Source organism: Hypomesus transpacificus, chromosome 21 (genome assembly GCF_021917145.1).
Source record: "Hypomesus transpacificus isolate Combined female chromosome 21, fHypTra1, whole genome shotgun sequence".
NCBI classification, from domain to species: Eukaryota; Metazoa; Chordata; class Actinopteri; order Osmeriformes; family Osmeridae; genus Hypomesus; species Hypomesus transpacificus.
Window position 1 is genome coordinate 5,670,440 of NC_061080.1, and position 20,336 is coordinate 5,690,775.

Consider the following 20,336-nt stretch of genomic DNA (forward strand, 5'->3'; position numbering starts at 1 on the left):
CATCCGATGAGGAAGTCTGAAATTATTGTGGAGTATTTCTTAGTAAGTCTTTCTTTTTATGTAATACATCTATATTTGAAACTTGTTATAAATACCCAAAATGTACAGTGTATGTGTTGTGGGTCTCAGATGAGCGGACTGCTGGAAGAGGATGGGGTGTTTTTTTTCTTGTTTTTAGTTTTTTTTTTTTTATGTGTGTGTTTTCCTTTCAAATTAAAATAAACTTATATTGACCCCACACTGGCTATTCTACTTGTTACTCTTTACATATCTATAGTTCTACATTGTAATTTCCTATCCTGTTTGAGCACTGGTTATCCAGATTTGGTGATCCTGAAAAGTTTCTATCCGGATCAGATTGATCCAATCCGATGTTGCTTTGAAAAACTGGTTCAAAAGTAAAATGGATTACGTATTCACGGATTGCAAAAAAAAAAGGAATACTAAATCCGGATCAATTTTATCCGGATTGAACCTTTTGAAAAACCGGGCCCAGGATCCATATGTGCTCCTTTTATCCAGCCTCCTTCTGAGAGCAACACATTCCCCTTGTTCTATTTGACATTTTACTTAAGTTATTGTTATAAATGTTGTTCAGTAATCTTGTTTACATAAAGTGTGACGTGGGTTGTGTGAGTGCTGCTATATGTTTAACATTTGCCAAATTCATTCATTTAGATGGTGGTTAGCTCAAGCTCACCCCAGAAAAGTATCGATAGTATCGATAAAGACTCGGATCGTTAAGCAGCCTCGAAAATGGTTATCAATAAAAATGAACAATCCCCATCTGTGGAAAACTCCATTCTGGACTGTGAGCTCACGTCACTGTTAGGGCTGAGGTGTTGAGCACGTACACAAACTTTCCATTTCCTTTTAAACCAGCTGTTAATACGAGTGGACGTGCTTTCAATATATCATGCTAGCATAAAGTTAATGTTGTGTTGCCGTGTGCGTTACTGCCAATGTAAGTACATGGTTTCATGTTATTGCTAGCATTACTTTCCTCATGTTGATGTTTACTAGCACTAGCTGTTATAACTAGTCACTTCTCGCATACGTTGCATCGATTTATTCTAGCCTGTCTACGACGCTGATCTGGACATACAATTGTTTTGATATCTCTGGTAGCTTAGAGTTCAGACTGCCAGGTCATTTGTGGTATTATTATATTACTATTTCAATTGGTTTGCATAGCACTTCTGTTTATTGCATATGTAATTATGTATATTGTTCAGATATGCATATATTTACGTATATTGGTACATATCGCAAATTATATGTATTTATGTTATATTCTGTATTTCGTTTATTCTACAGAAACCACACAAACATGTACAAATACTTCTTGTAATGTATGATTATTCTACTGCAAGCACCAAATGCACTCGGTTAACCCGCTGGAGCTAAACACCAATAAACCTGTTTCTACTACACCTGAAGGTTGTGGCTACTCTCTAACCGGAGTACTTAGTCAGCTAAGGGCAAACCAGCGTGTAACGCATACGGACTTCACACCATCCCTATTGACCACCATTCATAACAATACTTTTCAAGTAATACAAAGAAATACAAAGTTTATCTTTTACAGGAGTAGGTAGTTGACCTTTTTACCAAATACTGACCTGGTAAATACATATTTATGTTAACAGGAATGGAGACAGCAGTGTTTTTCTCTCTTCCCAAATCTTCTCTGGAGGGGAGGGCGGAAAAGTTAAACTTCCATGACAACCATTACACTTTGAATTACACGTCATGCAGATGGCAATGTAAACATTAAATATACCCAAGTACAGTAAATAGGTATGGAATGTGTGTGTGGAGACTTGTGTTATTTAACTATTTATCTTCAGAAACAATGTATAGGGTATGCTGCAGGTGAGTATGGGTATGGAGTGACGGATTGGGGTTGAAAGTGATGGGGATAGGGATAAGGATAATACAGGTGAGTCCAATGAGATGGCTGGGTTACAACTGTATTAACAGTGGGGCGTAGTTGATAAGCTGGTTGGCCAAAGGATGGGTATGTGAACACATAACCAGGTCGCCTTTCTCTGGTAGATTGTTTCAAAGTGATTTGTTGTTCCAGGCCTGGTCCCGGGTCATCCGTCTCATGGTCAGTTATGTTTTGGTCATGATTAGGCTGAGGCTGTTCAGCGTTGTGTTCATCCTCGCTGTGTATTCCTTGTTCTTCGTCCATGACGTCTTCCTTTTGTTGGTCAGGTTTGATGCGGATCCTCTCTCTTTTCTCAGTCCCAACATTGAATCTATCTCTCTGTTCAGGTCCAACATTGATTCTCTGTCTCAGGTGAATTTCACTCCATTCTGGTTTATTTTGTAGTTTGCTGCTAGCAGTCCTCTCTGGTAAGTTACTCTCAATTCTCTGGTTTTCCGCAGGTATCCGCAGCCAGTAACAAGAAATCCCTTCCTCTTCAGAGTCACTTGTATCTGAGCTCTGAATTTGTTCCATGGTCTTTAAAGTTCCTGAGCGTGGCTCTGTTCTCTTTTGCCGTTTAGGTGTATTAACGTCAGCTCAGTCAGAGATGCTTCCACTGGTAAGTTGTTTACTTGGAGCAGAAGATTTCGGTGCAAGGTGCGGGTGGGGTGACCTCCTGTCTCCGGACTTACTTTGTAGACGGGGTTGTCCCCGATCTGCTTTTTCACAATGTAGATGTTCTGCTCCCAATAGGGTCTAAGTTTACCAGGCCCTCCCCATTCATTGAGGTTTTGTACAAGGACCCGGTCCCCGGGCTGAAGGGTCACACCTCTACTCTTCTTATCATAGTATCTTTTCCCCTTGGCACTCGACTAGTGGCTGTCCCATTTTGGCTGTCCCGCAAACGTTCCCTGGTGCTATCTTGCAGTTTCCGAAAAAAACAATTCCGCTACTGACCAGGAAAAACGTAGTCTTAAGTCAATGGCGCATTATTGAGATGCTATTTTAAGGGCGCAAGCTTGGTCCGTGCCCACTGCTGGCGAGGCCAGGGTCTTCTATCTGCGAAGCTACGTTACATTGTTTTGATTTATGGCGTGTTACATTTCTTCAATGATTATAAAAAGATTTTCATAAGAAATTTCCATGTGAACTTGATTTTCAACAACTGTGGCAATTTCCTCCCATGACTGTTTAACCGAAGCTAATTTGGTTAGGTTTCTTCTCCCATGCCCCTCAGAATCAGATTTCGGTTTATTCGCCATGTAGCCTAGGCTATGTTACAAAAATACGCAATTTACTGTGGCAGGAAGATGCAAACAATAAACATATACGGGTATAAATTAAGTACACAAGTACATTAGTTAAACTAATTCTAAGAACTAAACAATTTAAAAAAATGTAAATTTTAAAATAATAATAATAATTTGAATGAGCCGCATGAGTGGGCAACTTATTGCAATGAGAAAACTGCTCTGCCTTTCCCATACAATGTCACTTCTCTATCTTTGACGGCCCTGACGAGAATGTCGGTCTCCTCGGCTGTGAACCGCTGGCGTGCGCCTGGCAAACCCGCCTTTATAATAGCAATTCGCTAAGGAGCAAGCGCTGCTCTTAAAGGGAATGTTAGATGATGCTCTGATTGGTTTATTGCATGTTACGCCCAAACCACACCCATTAGTAATGTAGCTACTTCAGACCAACCCTTTTTAGATTTGCGCCAGGCGCAAAGTCATTTATCCCGCCGGCAAAATAACAACCAAGCTGAAGTCACGCCCACCAAGTTACTTGCGCTTTGCGTTTTGATGCTTGCGTTTCAGATCGTCAAAATAGGGGGGCATGAGGGTTCTGAACAATTTAACTCCTGGCCCTCATCATGGTGGAGTTTGGTTGGGTATCCGAATCTGGAGATGAAATCGATGAAGATCCGGTCAGCAGCTGTCTTGCCAGCTTTATTCCTGGTGGGGTAGGCTTGGGCGAACCTAGTGAAGTGGTCTATCACTACGAGGATATACTCACATCCACCCGACAGGCTTCTAGGTAGAGGAAATCAATGCACACGAGTTCAAGGGGCGAATTTGATGTAATACTTCCCATTGGTGCTTTTTCATGAGTGGCTGGCTTTTTGTGCTTAATGCAGGGGCACTTCTTTGTGATGTAATCTTCAATCTCTCTCTTCATGAAAGGCCAGTGTTGTGTTGTTCTCCTTTAACTCCATTACCTTTCCTATCACAATGTCTGTCCTTTGTTCTCTTATTAATTCATCGTGACTGATGGCCTGAAAAGGCTCCATGACGATATCAAGGGGGCAGCGGGATAGCATATCAGCATCGATGTTGGTCTTGCCGAGCCGGTATCTGATATCAAAACGAAAATCCGCTAGCTGTCCCACCCAGCGATGGCCCTCGGCATTGAGTTTGGCCATACTTAAGACGTATGTTAGTGGATTATTGTGTGTAAAGGTTGTGAAATGGGGGGCGTAGAATAAATAATCTATAAATTTGTCACCCACTGGCCACTTCAGTGCCAGGAACTCAAGTTTTCCGCTGTGTAGGTGGTAATTCTGTTCTGCCAATGTCAATGTGCGCGACCTGTAGCCAATCACTCATCCTCCCATCCTGATTCTGGTAGAGGACCGCACCGCGGCCTTTTTGAGAAGCATTGGTATGGAGTGTGAAAGGGAGATCGAAATCTGGGTACGCCAGCACTGGGGGTTTGGTAAGCTTGTCTACCAGACATCCCAGGATCTGCTGGTGTTCTTCCTTCCACTCTACTGGGGTTCGGGATGACTGCTGAGGGCTTTTTGTCCTTCCTCGCGGCGGTGTGGGCTGCGGTGTGTGTGGCTTTACCTTAAGCAGGTCATACAGGGGCTTAGCTATACGTGAAAAGTCCTGCATGTATGTTCGATAGTAGCTCGGAAAACCAAGCAGTTGTCTGACCTGCCCAACTGTTTGTGGAGTTTACATTTAAATGTATTCATTTAGCAGATGCTTTTATCCAAAGCGACTTCCAAGAGAGAGCTTTACAAAGTGCATAGGTCACTGATAATAACAACAAGATAGCCCCAAAGCATTGCGGGTAGCCAAAACAAGAAGCACACAATGTGAACAACCAAAAAATGTAGTTAAGCAAGTTACAATTAAACAACATGAATCTCTAAGTGCAAGTGTACCTGTAGAAAAAGCAAGCAACAGTAAAAATAAAAATAAGATTAACTAAAATAGAATATTTAGCAGCGAATACAACAGTTTAAATCAGTTACCACTAACCAACAAGAGCAACAAGTCTCTAAGCAAGAGTCATTGTGATCCTTGAGGAAACTAGCATTGGGTTCAGCAAACCATCCCTAAGTACCGTTGTACTCCCGGAACAAGTGCGTCTTGAGCCTTCTCTTGAAGGTAGAGAGACAGTCTGTGTCCCTGATGGAGGTAGAGAGTTGATTCCACCACTGGGGGGCCAGGCAGGAGAAGCGCTTGTGTTGGGACCGGGTGGTCTTGAGCGGTGGGACCACCAGGCGGTTGTCTGAAGAAGACCGTAGGTGGCGGGTGGGGGCGTAAGGCGGCAGGGGAGACTTAATGTAGTCGGGTGCAGTCCCGTTCACTGCTCGGAAGGTCAGTACCAGGGTCTTGAATCTGATGCTGGCCGTGATGGGTAGCCAGTGGAGGGAAATGAGGAGCGGAGTATCATAGGAGCGTCTGTGTAGATTGTAGACCAGGTGTGCCACTGCGTTCTGAATCCTCTGAAGAGGTTGCTTATGCTGGGAGACCGGCGAGCAGCGAGATGCAGTAGTCCAACTTGGAGAGGACAAGCACTTGGACAAGCAGCTGATCTTCCGGATGTTGTAGAGGGTGAATCTACACGGCCGGGAGACCGCAGCAATGTTGGCCGTGAGGGAGAGCTCATCATCCATGGTAACCCCAAGGTTCCTGGTAGAGGATGAAGGGGTCACCAGGGTGATTGAGAGATCGTGGGAGATGGAGGGTTTGGCCGGGATGATGAGAAGTTCTGTTTTGGCGAGGTTCAGCTGGAGGTGGTGCTCGGTCATCCAGGCGGAGATGTCTGCGAGGCAGGCCTCAATCCTAGCTGAGATCCCCGGATCGGTCGGGGGGAACGACAGGTACAGCTGCGTGTCGTCAGCGTAGCAGTGGTAGGAGAAGCCATGGGAGGTGATGTTGGTCCAAGTGAGGTGGTGTACAGAGAGAAGAGGAGGGGTCCGAGGACCAGTGGAGAGCTGGCGAGGGTCTGACAGTTTGCCTCCCCAGGAGACCTGGTAGGATCTTCCCGATAGGTAGGATGAGATCCACTGGAGTGCAGTGCCAGTGATGCCCATCTCAGAAAGTCTGGAGAGCAGGATTTGGTGGTTAACCGTATCAAACGCTGCAGAAAGGTCCAGCAGAATGATGACGGATGACCTCGAAACCGCTCTGGCAGACTGGAGGGCAGTGTTGACTGAAAGGAGGGCAGTCTCTGTGGAGTGGCCGGTCTTGAAGCCCGATTGGTTGGTGTCAAGCAGGTTGTTCTGAGAGAGAAAGTTAGACAGTTGGTTAGATACAGCACGTTCAATAGAACGTTCTAGAAAAGAAGGGTAACAGTGATACCGATCTGTAGTTCTGGAGGACGGCAGGGTTAAGGGAGGGTTTTTTGAGTAGAGGGGTAACTCTGGCCTGTTTGAAGGCAGAGGGGAAGGTGCCAGAGGTAAAAGAGGAGTTTAGGACATGGAGCAGAAAAGTTATGATGGAGGGGGAGATGGTTTGAAAGAGAGGGGAGGGGACATGATCAAGGGGGCAGGAGGTGAGGAGAGAGAATGAGGTCAGAGAGCTCTGACTCGGACAGGGGAGAGAAAGTGTTTAGACATTTAGTTGGGTCAGTCATGGAGGGTGAGGGGGTAGGAAAGGTGGGTTTAAGGAACCGACTGCTAATGTCGGAGACTTTTTTCTCAAAGAAGGAGGAGAAGTCGTCTGCTGTCAGGGTGGAGGGGTGGGGGGTGGGGGAGGTGGGTTAAGAAGGGTGGAGAAGGTAGAGAAAAGTTTGTGGGGGTTTGAAGCAGAGTTAATTTTGTTCAGAAAGTAGAGGGTTTTAGCACCAGTTATGTGAGAAGAGAAGGATTTAAGGAGGGAGTGATACTTATCAAGGTCCAGTCCGCCTTTGGACTTGCGCCATCTCCTCTCAGCTGCTCGAAGGGTGGACCGTTCTTCACAAATAACATCCGTGAGCCACGGGCAGGAGGGAGAAGATCGCGCAGGCCTGGTTGACAACCAGGCCTAATTTTTCTCCGGACATTCCTCTTATACACCAAAACCTTTTAAGTTCTGTAATTTTTCTATTGGTACAATACTGTTTGTCACAGATGCATTATGTATTTCTCACACTATTGGTCTCACCCTAGGGTTTTCTGTTGTCAATTTTGTCAATTAAAAGTTGTAACTAACCAAGAAGTTTCATCCATTCTTTTTTACTTTGTAACTATAATTTTAAAAGCCTTCGGCAAACTGCAACAGGCTGGCTAGGCAGGCTAGCTGTCATTGATTTTTGCCTTTCGTCACAGCCCAGTCCCCAATCAAAGTTGTCAGTTTGCCTGTTATCGTTATGTTGAGTAAGAATATGATAGTTTGGAGAGAAAAAAGTACAAATGTGTATTGATATCCTTCTTAATTACATTATGAGTCTTATGACTCATGAATTTTCCATTACAATATGAAAATTCTATGAGTGAACATCTCTCTTGGGGACCCAGACCAAGACCCATCTAACACGGGACACAATACCCAAACCCAAATATTCTAATTCATGTAATTCTTTAATATTGAATCAAACCACTATAACCACTCCTGACTTTTTTTTTTAAAATTTTTTTTTTTTTATTCAAATAATGATGCCTACACATTTAAGTAATTGTAGGCCTATACATGTTACTATTGTATGTTCTGAAAGTAACAACAAATAAATCAACTATAACGATTGGTAATAACAATAAGTCTGATTTCAACCTTTTTATATTTAGCGGAGACATCTTTAACCTCTCCCTCAACCTGTCTGTACTCCCCATCTGCTTCAAGAGGACCACCATTGTCCCTGTGCCCAAGAACATCAAGGTCACCTGCATGAACGATAGCACTGACCTCTGTCATCATGAAGTGCTTTGAGCGGCTAGTCAAATCATTCATTTGCTCCTCGCTGCTTCCCACCCTGGACCTTATGCAGTTTGCATACCGGTAAAAAGGTCTAAAGCTGTGGGCAAAGGTATTGGGAGTAGTGGTGGGCATAGATTTTAATCTAGATTAATTTCAATGTAATCTTGGAATCAATCTAGATTAAAATGGCTCATTTGAATTCTGTTGAAGGCATTCAGAATATGTGTGCTACCCAAGTAATGACTAAAAGTAAGTCTTTGAGAACGGGTTTCTCAAGCCAGATGGGCAAGGAGATTAGTTATCTTGGCTGATAGAGCTGTGCTGACGGGCTTGCCTCGGTTGCACTCCAGGGTGTCTACAGGTATAAACGAGTACAATTTAAGACTTGTTAAAACCTTTTGATACCACTTCTAAATTAAATTTAAGACCAAACTTAGAATGGAAATACAAATCAAAAGAATGGAAATATACAGTAATCTTTCCAAATAAACACAATGATGTCTGTTCAAAATGAACAGGATTGTAAAATGACAATAATCGGTTGAGTTTCAGAACATTGACTAAATGTGTATAATTGCTCAGAGGTCAGATAGCATTGTTCGCTCTGGATTTCCTATCGTAACATCCACCGTTGTAGCGTTGACATCATTGACTTGCTAGCGATGGAAATGGTGGAGTAGAAACTAGCACAGTAGGAGCTAAATCTTTTTTTGCGTTTTGGACGTCCATATGGACGTCCATAGACTGACGGCGATGGCTGCTGATCTTTGCATGGATGGACGGACGGCGATGCTGTTCAGAGTGCCGTCCATAGAGGGAGCAGATATTTTGGACGGCGTCATAGCCGTCCATATGGACGGCGATGCTGTTCAGAGTGCCGTCCATAGAGGGAGCAGATATTTTGGACGGCGTCATAGCCGTCCATATGGACGGCGATGCTGTTCAGAGTGCCGTCCATAGAGGGAGCAGATATTTTGGACGGCGATGGATTAGCAGGGACGTCCCTCGTGCCGTCCATAGAGGGAGCAGATATTTTGGACGGCGATGGATTGAATGTTTAGCAGGCTGTTGAGCTAACAGAACTGCCGAAGGCTACCATAGCATGTAGCTAGCTACATTAACTTTGGATGACTCTATCTTTTGTCAAGTTAATTTGTATGAATTGCATGTTAGTGCAATATTTACGCCTTTATTCTGTTTTTTTTTACATAATCAGCAGTATGATCTCATGACAATATAGACTTGAAAAACAATATGTTATGGTTTGGGTTTGCCTATAGGCTACATTTATTTTAATTATTTCGAGAATTGTTAATAAAGACTCATTTAAAAGGTTAACATTGTGTTATGACCCTATGAAATACATTGCCATTTAGGTCTTTTAAACCGTCAGTTTAAAGTGTTTTATGGGTGGATTTGAAGCCACCAGTCAGTAGCTCCAATCTTGCGCACGAACTTTGCGCACGGAGACAAACGCAAAACAACAAACACTCGCTTGGAGCGGAGACCAATGCAAAACACAATACGATGTGTTGAGCCAAACCAAAGCCGTCAAAGGCTACCATGAATGTAGCTACAGCAACCGTGGATGACTCAATAAGTTTTGTCACGTTATTTTGTATTAATTGCATTTAAGTGAAGGCTATATATTTACGCCTTTATTTTATTTTTAACATACAAAAGTAGGCCAATCAACAATATAATCTCATGACAATACAGACTTGAAAAACAATATGTTATGGTTAGGGTTTGCCTAGATATAGGCTACATATATTTTAATTATTTCGAGAATTGTTAATAAAGACTCAATTAAGATTTTAACATTGTGTTATGACCCTATGAAATACATTGCCCTTTAGGTCTTTTAAGCCGTCAGTTTAAAGTGTTTTATGGGTGGATTTGGAGCCACCAGTCAGTAGCTCCAATGTTGCGCACGAACCACTTTGAGCGGAGACAAATGCAAAACGTAATAGCCTATGGGCCTAACACTCCAAATGTTAACCTTTTAAATGAGTCTTTATTAACAATTCTCGAAATAATTAAAATAAATGTAGCCTATAGGCAAACCCAAACCATAACATATTGTTTTTCAAGTCTATATTGTCATGAGATCATACTGCTGATTATGTAAAAAAAACAGAATAAAGGCGTAAATATTGCACTAACATGCAATTCATACAAATTAACTTGACAAAAGATTGAGTCATCCAAAGTTAATGTAGCTAGCTACATGCTATGGTAGCCTTCGGCAGTTCTGTTAGCTCAACAGCCTGCTAAACATTCAATCCATCGCCGTCCAAAATATATGCTCCCTCTATGGACGGCACTCTGAACAGCATCGCCGTCCATATGGGCGGCTATGACGCCGTCCAAAATATCTGCTCCCTCTATGGACGGCACGAGGGACGTCCCTGCTAATCCATCGCCGTCCAAAATATCTGCTCCCTCTATGGACGGCACTCTGAACAGCATCGCCGTCCATATGGACGGCTATGACGCCGTCCAAAATATCTGCTCCCTCTATGGACGGCACTCTGAACAGCATCGCCGTCCGTCCATCCATGCAAAGATCAGCAGCCATCGCCGTCAGTCTATGGACGTCTATATGGACGTCCAAAACGCAAAAAAAGATTTAGCTGCCTCTCAACTAGCACTTGCAGGCTACTGGCGTGCCCTTCGTATAGGCTACTCTGTTTTTTGTTCTGCACGTGCGATTCCTTCGCTCTGATCCCTATTGTCCCAAGTTAGAAATTCTTCCGACACGCAGTTCACTTCATAAGCATTTCCAGGCACCAACCTTAACTAACAATACTCGTTCTTTTCAAGCCATTTCCCAGCTAACAAAATGACGTCCCCAGGACGTCCCCTGAACGTCCCCGAATGTTATCAGGACGTCGCAAGGGAACGTCCCCAGGACGTTTTTTTGTAGGGTCCCCTGAAAGTCCCGGGGACGTCGCAGACAAACGTCCCCGGGACGTCCATGTAACGTCCTCATGACATTTAGGGGACGTTCAGGGGACGTTTGTCTGCGACGTCATGGGGACGTTCCCTTGCGACGTCCTGATAACTTTTGCATACCAAATGCAGACTCAATTTCTCAACCTTAATTTATAGTCACATTTATGCATTTAATGGATATTTGTTGTATACAAAGTATAAAATGCATATTAGCCTATAGTGCAAAACTAAACTGAATGTGTTCACTTAAACTCAATAAGGTAATTTGACATCTTTATTTTTTTAAATCAACTTTAAGTATAACAGGCTGCTGCTAAGTATTGTGTATTGTAACTTATTATGTGTATGCTTGCAGAAGAAAAAACACGATTTATAGTATAAACAAACACTTTATTCAAATACATTTTAAAAGCCTGAATTAATTTTCTTATATTTTAATTGTGTCAACCCCTCCTCATTCCCTCCCTACTCCTCCTAATCGTCCTCCACCAGTTCGTCCGGAGTCTGCAACATGAATTAGCTACAGTTAGACAGCAGATCAAATGCAAAGAACATTAAGTGGAAGTGTATTTTATCCATATGCTCCTGGAGTTATTTTTAGGACCGTAACAAGTGAAACGGAAAGCTTACCTGATCTTCAGTATACAGATATTTACAACCATCTAGCTAGTGCTAATCTACTTTCCTTCATCTACTCATCGTGAACATTTGTCCGACGTAGCATATCATTATGCTACTTTTCTTGGTTTCAAAACGTCTTGGTTTATTGTAGCTCTAGTCTAACTGTCCAAAAGTAGCTTGCCACTCTATACAGTAGAGCTAACGCTACTTGACTAGCTAGAGCTGAAGCCTTCACCTGTCCAAAAGTAGCTTCAGCTGTTTTGTATTTTCTGTATCCTTAAAGAGACGACACCACTAGTGTGTAGGCATCCGATTTAAAGCTAGCTAGTTAGTGCTATCGAGAACATTGTTAACTACTGTACAAATTAAGATGATACTGTACGACGTCTCAATTTAGCCGACTTCGAAAACTAGTGCCAACTCAAATTGGCTAGAAATTAATACACATTAATTTTCAATATGGCTATTTCACGTTGGATAAACATACAAATACATAAATAGTAGAGCTAAAGTTTGTATTAAAACATATTTACCTCAAATTATGTCTTTCGGGTGGCCCACGTTCACAGGAGTGCGCTAAATCCTACTCTAAACTAGCCAACTACACAAAAAACACTATTAAAAACAAAGAACTAAACTATCAACACTAAAACTTAAGTTGAAGATATATCTACACGAATTGATTATCGAACGGTATTATAGCTATAAATGAAGGATGAGGGATCAAAAAGTTTTGCTGTCTCTCAACGACTTCGACTTCACTCAACAACATGGTTCACGTCACGAGCGGTGACGTCCGCAAGGAACATCTCTAGAGACACAGCTGGTGCTTGGATAGGCTGGATCCAGCTTAGATGTTTTGTTTCAGTACATCCCAAAATTATTTATGACTATAATGTATTACTTCGCTCAAATGCAAGTTATTGGTACCATACATAAACAATTGATTAAATACTGTACAGTTTCCAGAGTGACAGTAGGCTATAGCTCGAGCAATTTCACATCACAGAATGACACACAAACGAAAATATCAGTTCGGAATTTAGATGGTTACGTTATGACCAACGAATGACGTTCTGGAACCCCCCAAAAGTTTTTAACATAATGTCGTATCATAACCAACCAGGGACGTTCCTGGAACATCCCAAATGTCCCCCGAAATTTTTTAACATGATGTCATATCATAACCAACCAGGGACGTTCCTAGGACGTTCCTGGAACGTCCCGAATGTCCCCGATTTTTTTTAACATAACGTCGTATCATAACCAACCAGGGACGTTCCTGGAACGTCCCCTGAAAGTTACAAAATAAATTTCTAAATTGTGACCTTTTAGGAACTTTAATAACGTCCAAAGTCCTAAGGATAACGTTACGTATGACCTATAGGGGACCAAATAGGAACGTCACCGAACGTCCCCAGGACGTCCCTTGTTAGCTGGGTTGTAATTGAACTTTCATTTCCCCATGTTTCTAAATTGAGTGGCTATCAACCATTTCTATTTTGCTGATGCTTTACGTCATCAAAATCTGCGCAGTAGGCTAAGCTCTGACCTAACCATAGAGTTAATAGGTGCATTCGACATGGACGGCGGCTGCATGAAACGACCGGCGAGAGTGTCCGCTTGCAGCCGGGGAGGAGTTGAAAACGGCTCTGTGAAGTCGGACATTTCAGCTTCTCGTGGTTTGCTGCGTTTACGTCAGTCACGGCCGATTAAGCGCTGTTTGCTTACTTTACTTCATTTATAATTAAACTTAGTCTTTCCGTTAGTGAAGAGGCGGAGTAAAACCCTTTCTTCCATAAATGTTTTATTCAATTCCACTGTTTGGTCCGGATTTGAGCATTGGCGAAACTGAAGGTGAATATTACAAAACACGCGTCAAAGTTGTCGTGTGTGAGTCTGGCCAATCATGAAATAGCTGTGTCGTCATTTGAACCCGTGCAGTTGCTCTTGAGAAAATGCGCTCGGCCAGAGCCTGTCTTTATTAGACATTAGGTGCGTTCGACATGACCCAACTTCATGCGGTGCGCAGCCGGCTGCAGGCGGCTGACTTGATACAGTGAATTCTGGGTAGACTTTTTGTCCGACTTGAGACGTTGCCGAGGACACGTCACTGTGACGTCGCCATCAAAGTCCCGTGAGATCGATTCGAGAACTGCCGGCTGTGTAGCCGTGCACATTTTCTCGAGCAACTGCACAGGTTCAAGTGACGACACAGCTATTTCATGATTGGCCAGACTCACAAACGACAACTTTGACGCGTGTTTTGTAATATTCTGACACCTTCAGTTTCGCCAACGCTCAAAAAAGTTTAATTGAATTAAAAATGTGTTGAAGAAAGGGTTTTAGTCAGCCTCTTCACTTCCGGAAAGACTAAGTTAAATTATAAATAAAGTAAAGTAAGCAAACAGCGCTTGATCGGCCATGACTGACATCAACGCAGCAAACCACGAGAAGCTGGAATGTCCGACTTCACAGAGCCGTTTTCAACTCCTCCCCGCCTGCAAGCGGCTACTCTCGCCAGTCGTTTCATCCAGCCGCAGTCCATGTCGAACGCACCTATTCTCTGGCTCGGCTACACAGCCGGCAGTTCTCGAATCGATCTCACGGTACTTTGATGGCAACGTCACAGTGACGTGTCCTCGGCAACGTCTCAAGTCGGACAAAAAGTCTACCCAGAATTCACTGTTTCAAGTCAGCCACCTGCAGCCGGCTGCAGCGCCACATGAAGTCGGGTCATGTCGAACGCACCTAGTGGCTGTTTATCAATCCACGTTTTTTTCCGTTCTTGTGTTCCTGCGAACTCGTTTGACGTCATCTTTTATTGCCCAAGTAGGTTCCAATCCAAAGAACACAAGTCACCAAGAACGCCCAAAATACCCGGAAATGTTCCTGATCCGCCCCTTTTATCGAGGATGCATCGGATGCATAGAGTTTAGAGTTGATATAACTAGAGTAAGCTACTTTTGTCTTCCAAGATGGCGTCCCCATTCATTTCTATGAAAAGTGCTCAGTGGCGCAGTGAGGCAAGCGAGAGCGCGAGACCGGACGCGGCCATCTTTCCACTTCCGTGTCTTCCTGTCTAGCTTTAAACAGTGGCTCTTTTTTTCCCTAGCTCCGAGAGCTCATGTAAATCGGCTATCGGCCAATGTGAACTTTTGTGCTCGTGTCCTGTTAGTATCCGCGAGCACATTTGCAGGCAACTTTCATTGATTAAGCAAATAAATGGGTTGCTAGTTTACCCATTTCGGATTGGTTTCAAACTTAACAAAAATCGGGAAAAATTATTCTATGAAAAAGCTAGTAGTATGAACCAGGTTCGAGAATCTAACAATTTTTTGGGGGGGAGATAGTTTTGTAAATATTGAATGGAGTTAATAGAATAAAAACGACCGGAAGAGTCGGAAACCTAACCGTACATACCACTCAGAGCCATAGAAAAAGAGAGTTGCGACACTTCCATAGACTCCCATTGTTATCGAGGAATGCGGAAGTAAAGCGTGTCTCACGCAACCTATAGTTCCAAACATTGTATTTTCCACCGTTGAACCCCATTCATTTTCAGTGTGTCCGAAGTAAGTTAGCTGGTAAATTGATGGAAATCATGCATTTTTTCATATTTCAACCACCACATATCAATTGTTGTGAGTAGTATTTCATATGGCCAGCTGTAGAGAAAATGTATCGTAAGATTAGCTTGTTAGATTCTAAATGCAGTTTGCGCTAGACTATGGGTCTCTAGTATCTAGAGCTAAGCAACACTTTTACTGTAGCTAGCTAGAGAGCACGTGTATCATAACCAGAAGTTCGTTGGTTTATAGTCTGTCAAATTAGTTCTAGTTATTGGTGTTCTTTGGCATACACAGTTTACAGAATCTGCTCTTATTAGCCTATAGTACATCTGATTAGAGCTAGCAACAATGAATTGCAGATTAAAGCCTATCGTCCAGCAACGCTCGGCAGGAATTTCAGGTCCACTCAGTAGCTAGCTAGTTAGCTCAACTAGATGCATCTACTACTGCGGTCTAAGGTTTGTGAAAAGCAGACATTTAGATCACCTGCTCACTACAAACAAAAGGAGTGGAAGAACACTGGACATATTGTACAATAAAATGTTTTATTGAATTGCAGTTGGTTGCCTTGTATATTCTGTTCAATTTTTTTCTATTGAACAGTTACATTTACATTTATTCATTTAGCAGACGCTTTTATCCAAAGCGACTTCCAAAAGAGAGCTTTACAAAGTGCATAGGTCACTGATAATAACAACAAGATAGCCCCACAGCATTGCGGGTAGACAAAAACAAGAAGTACATATTGTGAACAACCAAAAAATAGTGCTAAAGGGAAGAAACCATAAGAGCATGTAGTTAAACAAGTTAAAATTACACAACATTAATCTCTAAGTGCAAGTGTACCTGTAGGAAAGCAATAAAAATAGGATTAACTAAAATAGAATACAACAGTTTAAATCAGCTACCACTAACCAACAAGAGCAACAGTCTAAGCAAGAGTCATTGTGATCCTTGAGGAAACTAGCGTTGGGTTCAGCAAACCATTCCTAAGTACCATTGTACTCCCGGAACAAGTGCGTCTTGAGCCTTCTCTTGAAGGTGGAGAGACAGTCCGTGTCTCTGATGGAGGTGGGGAGTTGATTCCACCACTGGGGTGCCAGGCAGGAGAAGAGCTTGTGCTGGGACCGGGCGGTCTTGAGAGGTGGGACCACCAGGCGGTTGTCTGAAGAAGACCGTAGGTGGCGGGTGGGGGTGTAAGGTTGCAGGAGAGACTTGATGTAGTCGGGCGCAGTCCCGTTCACCGCTCGGAAGGTCAGTACCAGGGTCTTGAATCTGATGCGGGCCGTTATGGGTAGCCAGTGGAGGGAGATGAGGAGCGGGGTAACGTGGGAGCGTCTGGGTAGATTGTAGACCAGACGGGCCGCTGCGTTCTGAATCCTCTGAAGAGGGCGGGTTGCGCATGATGGGAGACCGGCGAGCAGCGAGTTGCAGTAGTCCAACTTGGAGAGGACAAGTGCTTGGACAAGCAGCTGGGTGGAGTGCTCAGACAGGTATCTCCTGATCTTCCGGATGTTGTAGAGCAGGGGTGTCGAACTCCGGTCCTCGAGGGCCGCTGTCCTGCATGTTTTAGATGTTTCCCTGCTCCAACACACCTGATTCAATTAAAAGGGTTGTTATAACGACCATTCATTCGAATCAGGTGAGCTGGATCAGGGAAACATCTAAAACATGCAGGACAGCGGCCCTCGAGGACCGGAGCTCGACACCCCTGTTGTAGAGGGTGAATCTACACGACCGGGAGACCGTCGCAGATCCCAGGGTGAGAGTTGCTGGTGATCATGGTTAGATTCAACTTGCATCAAGTACTACAAACATAATTGTTGTTAATGTGGTAAATTGTAAGTGGGCTGATGAAGAAAAGAAAAAGTTGAACCAATCCCATTTACTTCAACAGTCGAAGGTTAAACGTTAAGTGGAACAATATAGGCTAGCTACTGCTAGCATAGCCATTTCTAGCTCTGCTTCACAATATTGCGTTATGTATTATAAGTTAATGTTACACATACATGTTAATAAAGTAGCATACATACATGATACAACACACCAACAATTGACATTGTGTTAATATACCGAAAATATCCGTGAATCGAGATGGTGCTGCTGTCTGTCCCGCCGAAAACTATTCAAACAGGTTGACAGCAGTGGGGTTTTTTTTTAACTACAGCGAGCTACCGGAACCACGTGACGAAAAAGCTCTAGCTTTTTTCCTGCGTTTCACTGGCAGTGAGTGTTCACAATGTTGTAGTTCACTCAATTTTACACCAAAAACGTCAGGGAGGACTGCCTTATGTAGATACGAGTCAGCTGAAGATAGCCAGAATATCGGATTTCTTCAACCGAGCCTGTTTCATTCGTCATTTGCCTGAGAAAGCGACTTCCTTTGGCCAGCTCCATTGAAAACCATTCAAAAAAGTTGACAGCAGTGGGGCTTTTTGGAACTACAGCAAGCTACATGAACCACGTGATCACGTGTCGGCGAGATCAAAGCGTGTCGCAACTCTCTTTTTCTATGGCTCTGATACCACCCACATCCACCGGGGCCGTTGCTTCAAGCCGAGGGGCGAGGGGTGGGGGCTTGGACCTAACCATAGATGACGCAGCGCAAAAAAAATAAAAATTGACCTGACAGAACAGATTGCCTGCATTTTCGCAGTGACATGACACAAACATTTTTAAGACCCATCCAATCTGAATTTAAGACAATTTAATACTTTTTAAGGCCTTCATTTTGTGAAAAGACTTTTTAAGGACTCGCAGCCACCCTGCACTCAAACAGTAGTTTGACGACGACTCTTCCCCTGCGCTACATCAGTGCTTGGCCCGGCATCTTCCGCATTAGCTAAGGAATGCTTTGCGATTAGGTGGTATTTGAGACTGGAAGAACTAATTCCGCATCGCACAAGGTGCATACAACCTTAGTCTTGTCAAGGTTTCCATTGGGAATCTTCTTAAAAATGCAGTTTGCCTGAAGCAAACCCGGCGGCTTCATAGCTGCATCCATGTTAGCACGTCACGTTTGATGTGGTAATTTCATACACAAGCCATACAAACAGGTTCGAAGACTCGTTCTTGCCCCTAAAGAATGTATATTACATTACAATACAATACATGAACTGTCATCACCGGCTGCATCACGGGCACGGCACTTTCTATAATTCTGTGTGCCACCAATTTTATAATTATCTATAAGCTAGTTCAAGTTATCAATATTTGTGGCATCTTAATTGCCAGATGCATCACGGGCACTGTGCACTAGTGAATATAGCAACAGGAACGATGTTTGTGCGACTCTATAAAGGATGCATGTCTTAAATAATATATTGTGTCTATTAAAATGATATATTAGGCTTATTAAAGTTATGTCTTATGAACTTAGAAGTTTGCTTAGGCTTAAACATTGTATCTCACCCAGTGTGGGAAACAGGCTGTATTTTGTGTCTTTATGTTTTAATTTCAGAAACAACCTTGAAACCGGCACCCGAGCAGGTAGGACGTGCCAGCAAGAACAACTCCCTGATGCATGAGAAAGCTCAACCCTCTTTTCATCTTTTACTCTTACTGCACTGTATAATATATGCTGGGGCAGGGACAGATAGCCAGTTGGACTTCGTGAACCAGCCCAAAACTCTGTTGCGGGTAGGGAAACTTAGACAGCCCCAGAGCTCTGTACTTGTTGATTTCCAACTGCTGCATTAAAGCTGATATTATCGGACCTCTGCGACTCCAGACCATTCTTTCTAGAATACGGACCTGTGTCATTGAATACCATCATTAAATATTGGATCAGACACAATACATTTAAATCCTTCACCCCCTACAGTGTGTAACCCACTCGAAAATAGTTGGTAACGACTTGGTTATGTTTCTCTGCACACCATATTTGTCCAGTAGGTGGCAGTAGCAGTGGTGGTGCTGTGGAGATGGGAAACTGCTATTGATTTTAGAAAGAAGAAGATAACCGTTTTACAGCAGAACGATCGTGAGCTGGAGGTATATTATAGATATTTAAGATAATAAGATAAGTTAAAGATAACATTGAAGAGCTAGTTAAAAGGGTTTTCCCACCAAACCTACTTCTAAGGAAGAAATAGCAGAACAACGGGTCGAAATTACGACAAGGATTTGGTACTTCTACAATTCTTTTTCTCCGGTGAGCGTTTTACATGTATTCGTCATTGTGTTACTAGCAGACATACCATGATAGATGTGTTTAGTGAGTCAAGCACGCGAAGTTCTCTATATTTCTATTCTGCTGTTAATTCAGTTATTTAATGCATTTTGTGAAAATGTATTGATGATATGTGTACTGCATAAGTTTAAAACAAAAACCAATCGGAGTTGAACGTGAGTTTAATTATTTGAAGTCATTCCATGCTATGTTACTACGTGATATGCTAGTGCTTCAGTTTCATGTATGTAGTGAATACAAAAACTTTAAAACAGTTATATTTTCAGACCTGGTTAGAGAGTAATTGAATATTGCCTTGCTATGCAGGTTGGTTTTTTTCTGGGTGCATGATTTGAGGGAAGGTTCCATTAGACGAGTTCGCCGTTGGACACGTACAGCAGAAGAGCAGAAGGCGTGCACGGTCATCTTGCCTGCAACACGGACTGTTTTCTACTCACCATTCCTTCATTGCATCATACAGATAATAACGAGATTTCACCACACAAAAACCCAACTACACGGGTAGACTGGTTTATTATTTTGGGGTTATTTCATCAGAGCTCTGAGGTCATTGTATTTCAGTTTCTCAGTTTATGTGAAAGAAGGTTGAAACTAAGAGAAACAAGGTCATACGGTTTGATATTTGATGTTTAATAAATGCTGGCTATATAATCTGAGTAAACTATTCTATATTTATTCTTCTCTCTCTTCTTTTTGAAAAGTTCCTTAGAAAGGCCGCACTTCACCTAACCTAAGTGCCCCTTACAAGTGCAATTCGGCTAGGTATACATCCGCGCTAAAATATCAAGGTGAAAGTCATTGTAGGCGGTGAATCGAAAGGCCAGAGACGCTCGGTGTTTGTCCCTTATGGAAGCAAATCGTGACCAAAATTCAAATGAAAATGCATTTCCAGAAATGCATTTTCATTTTAAGAATGTGGCTGCATTATTTGA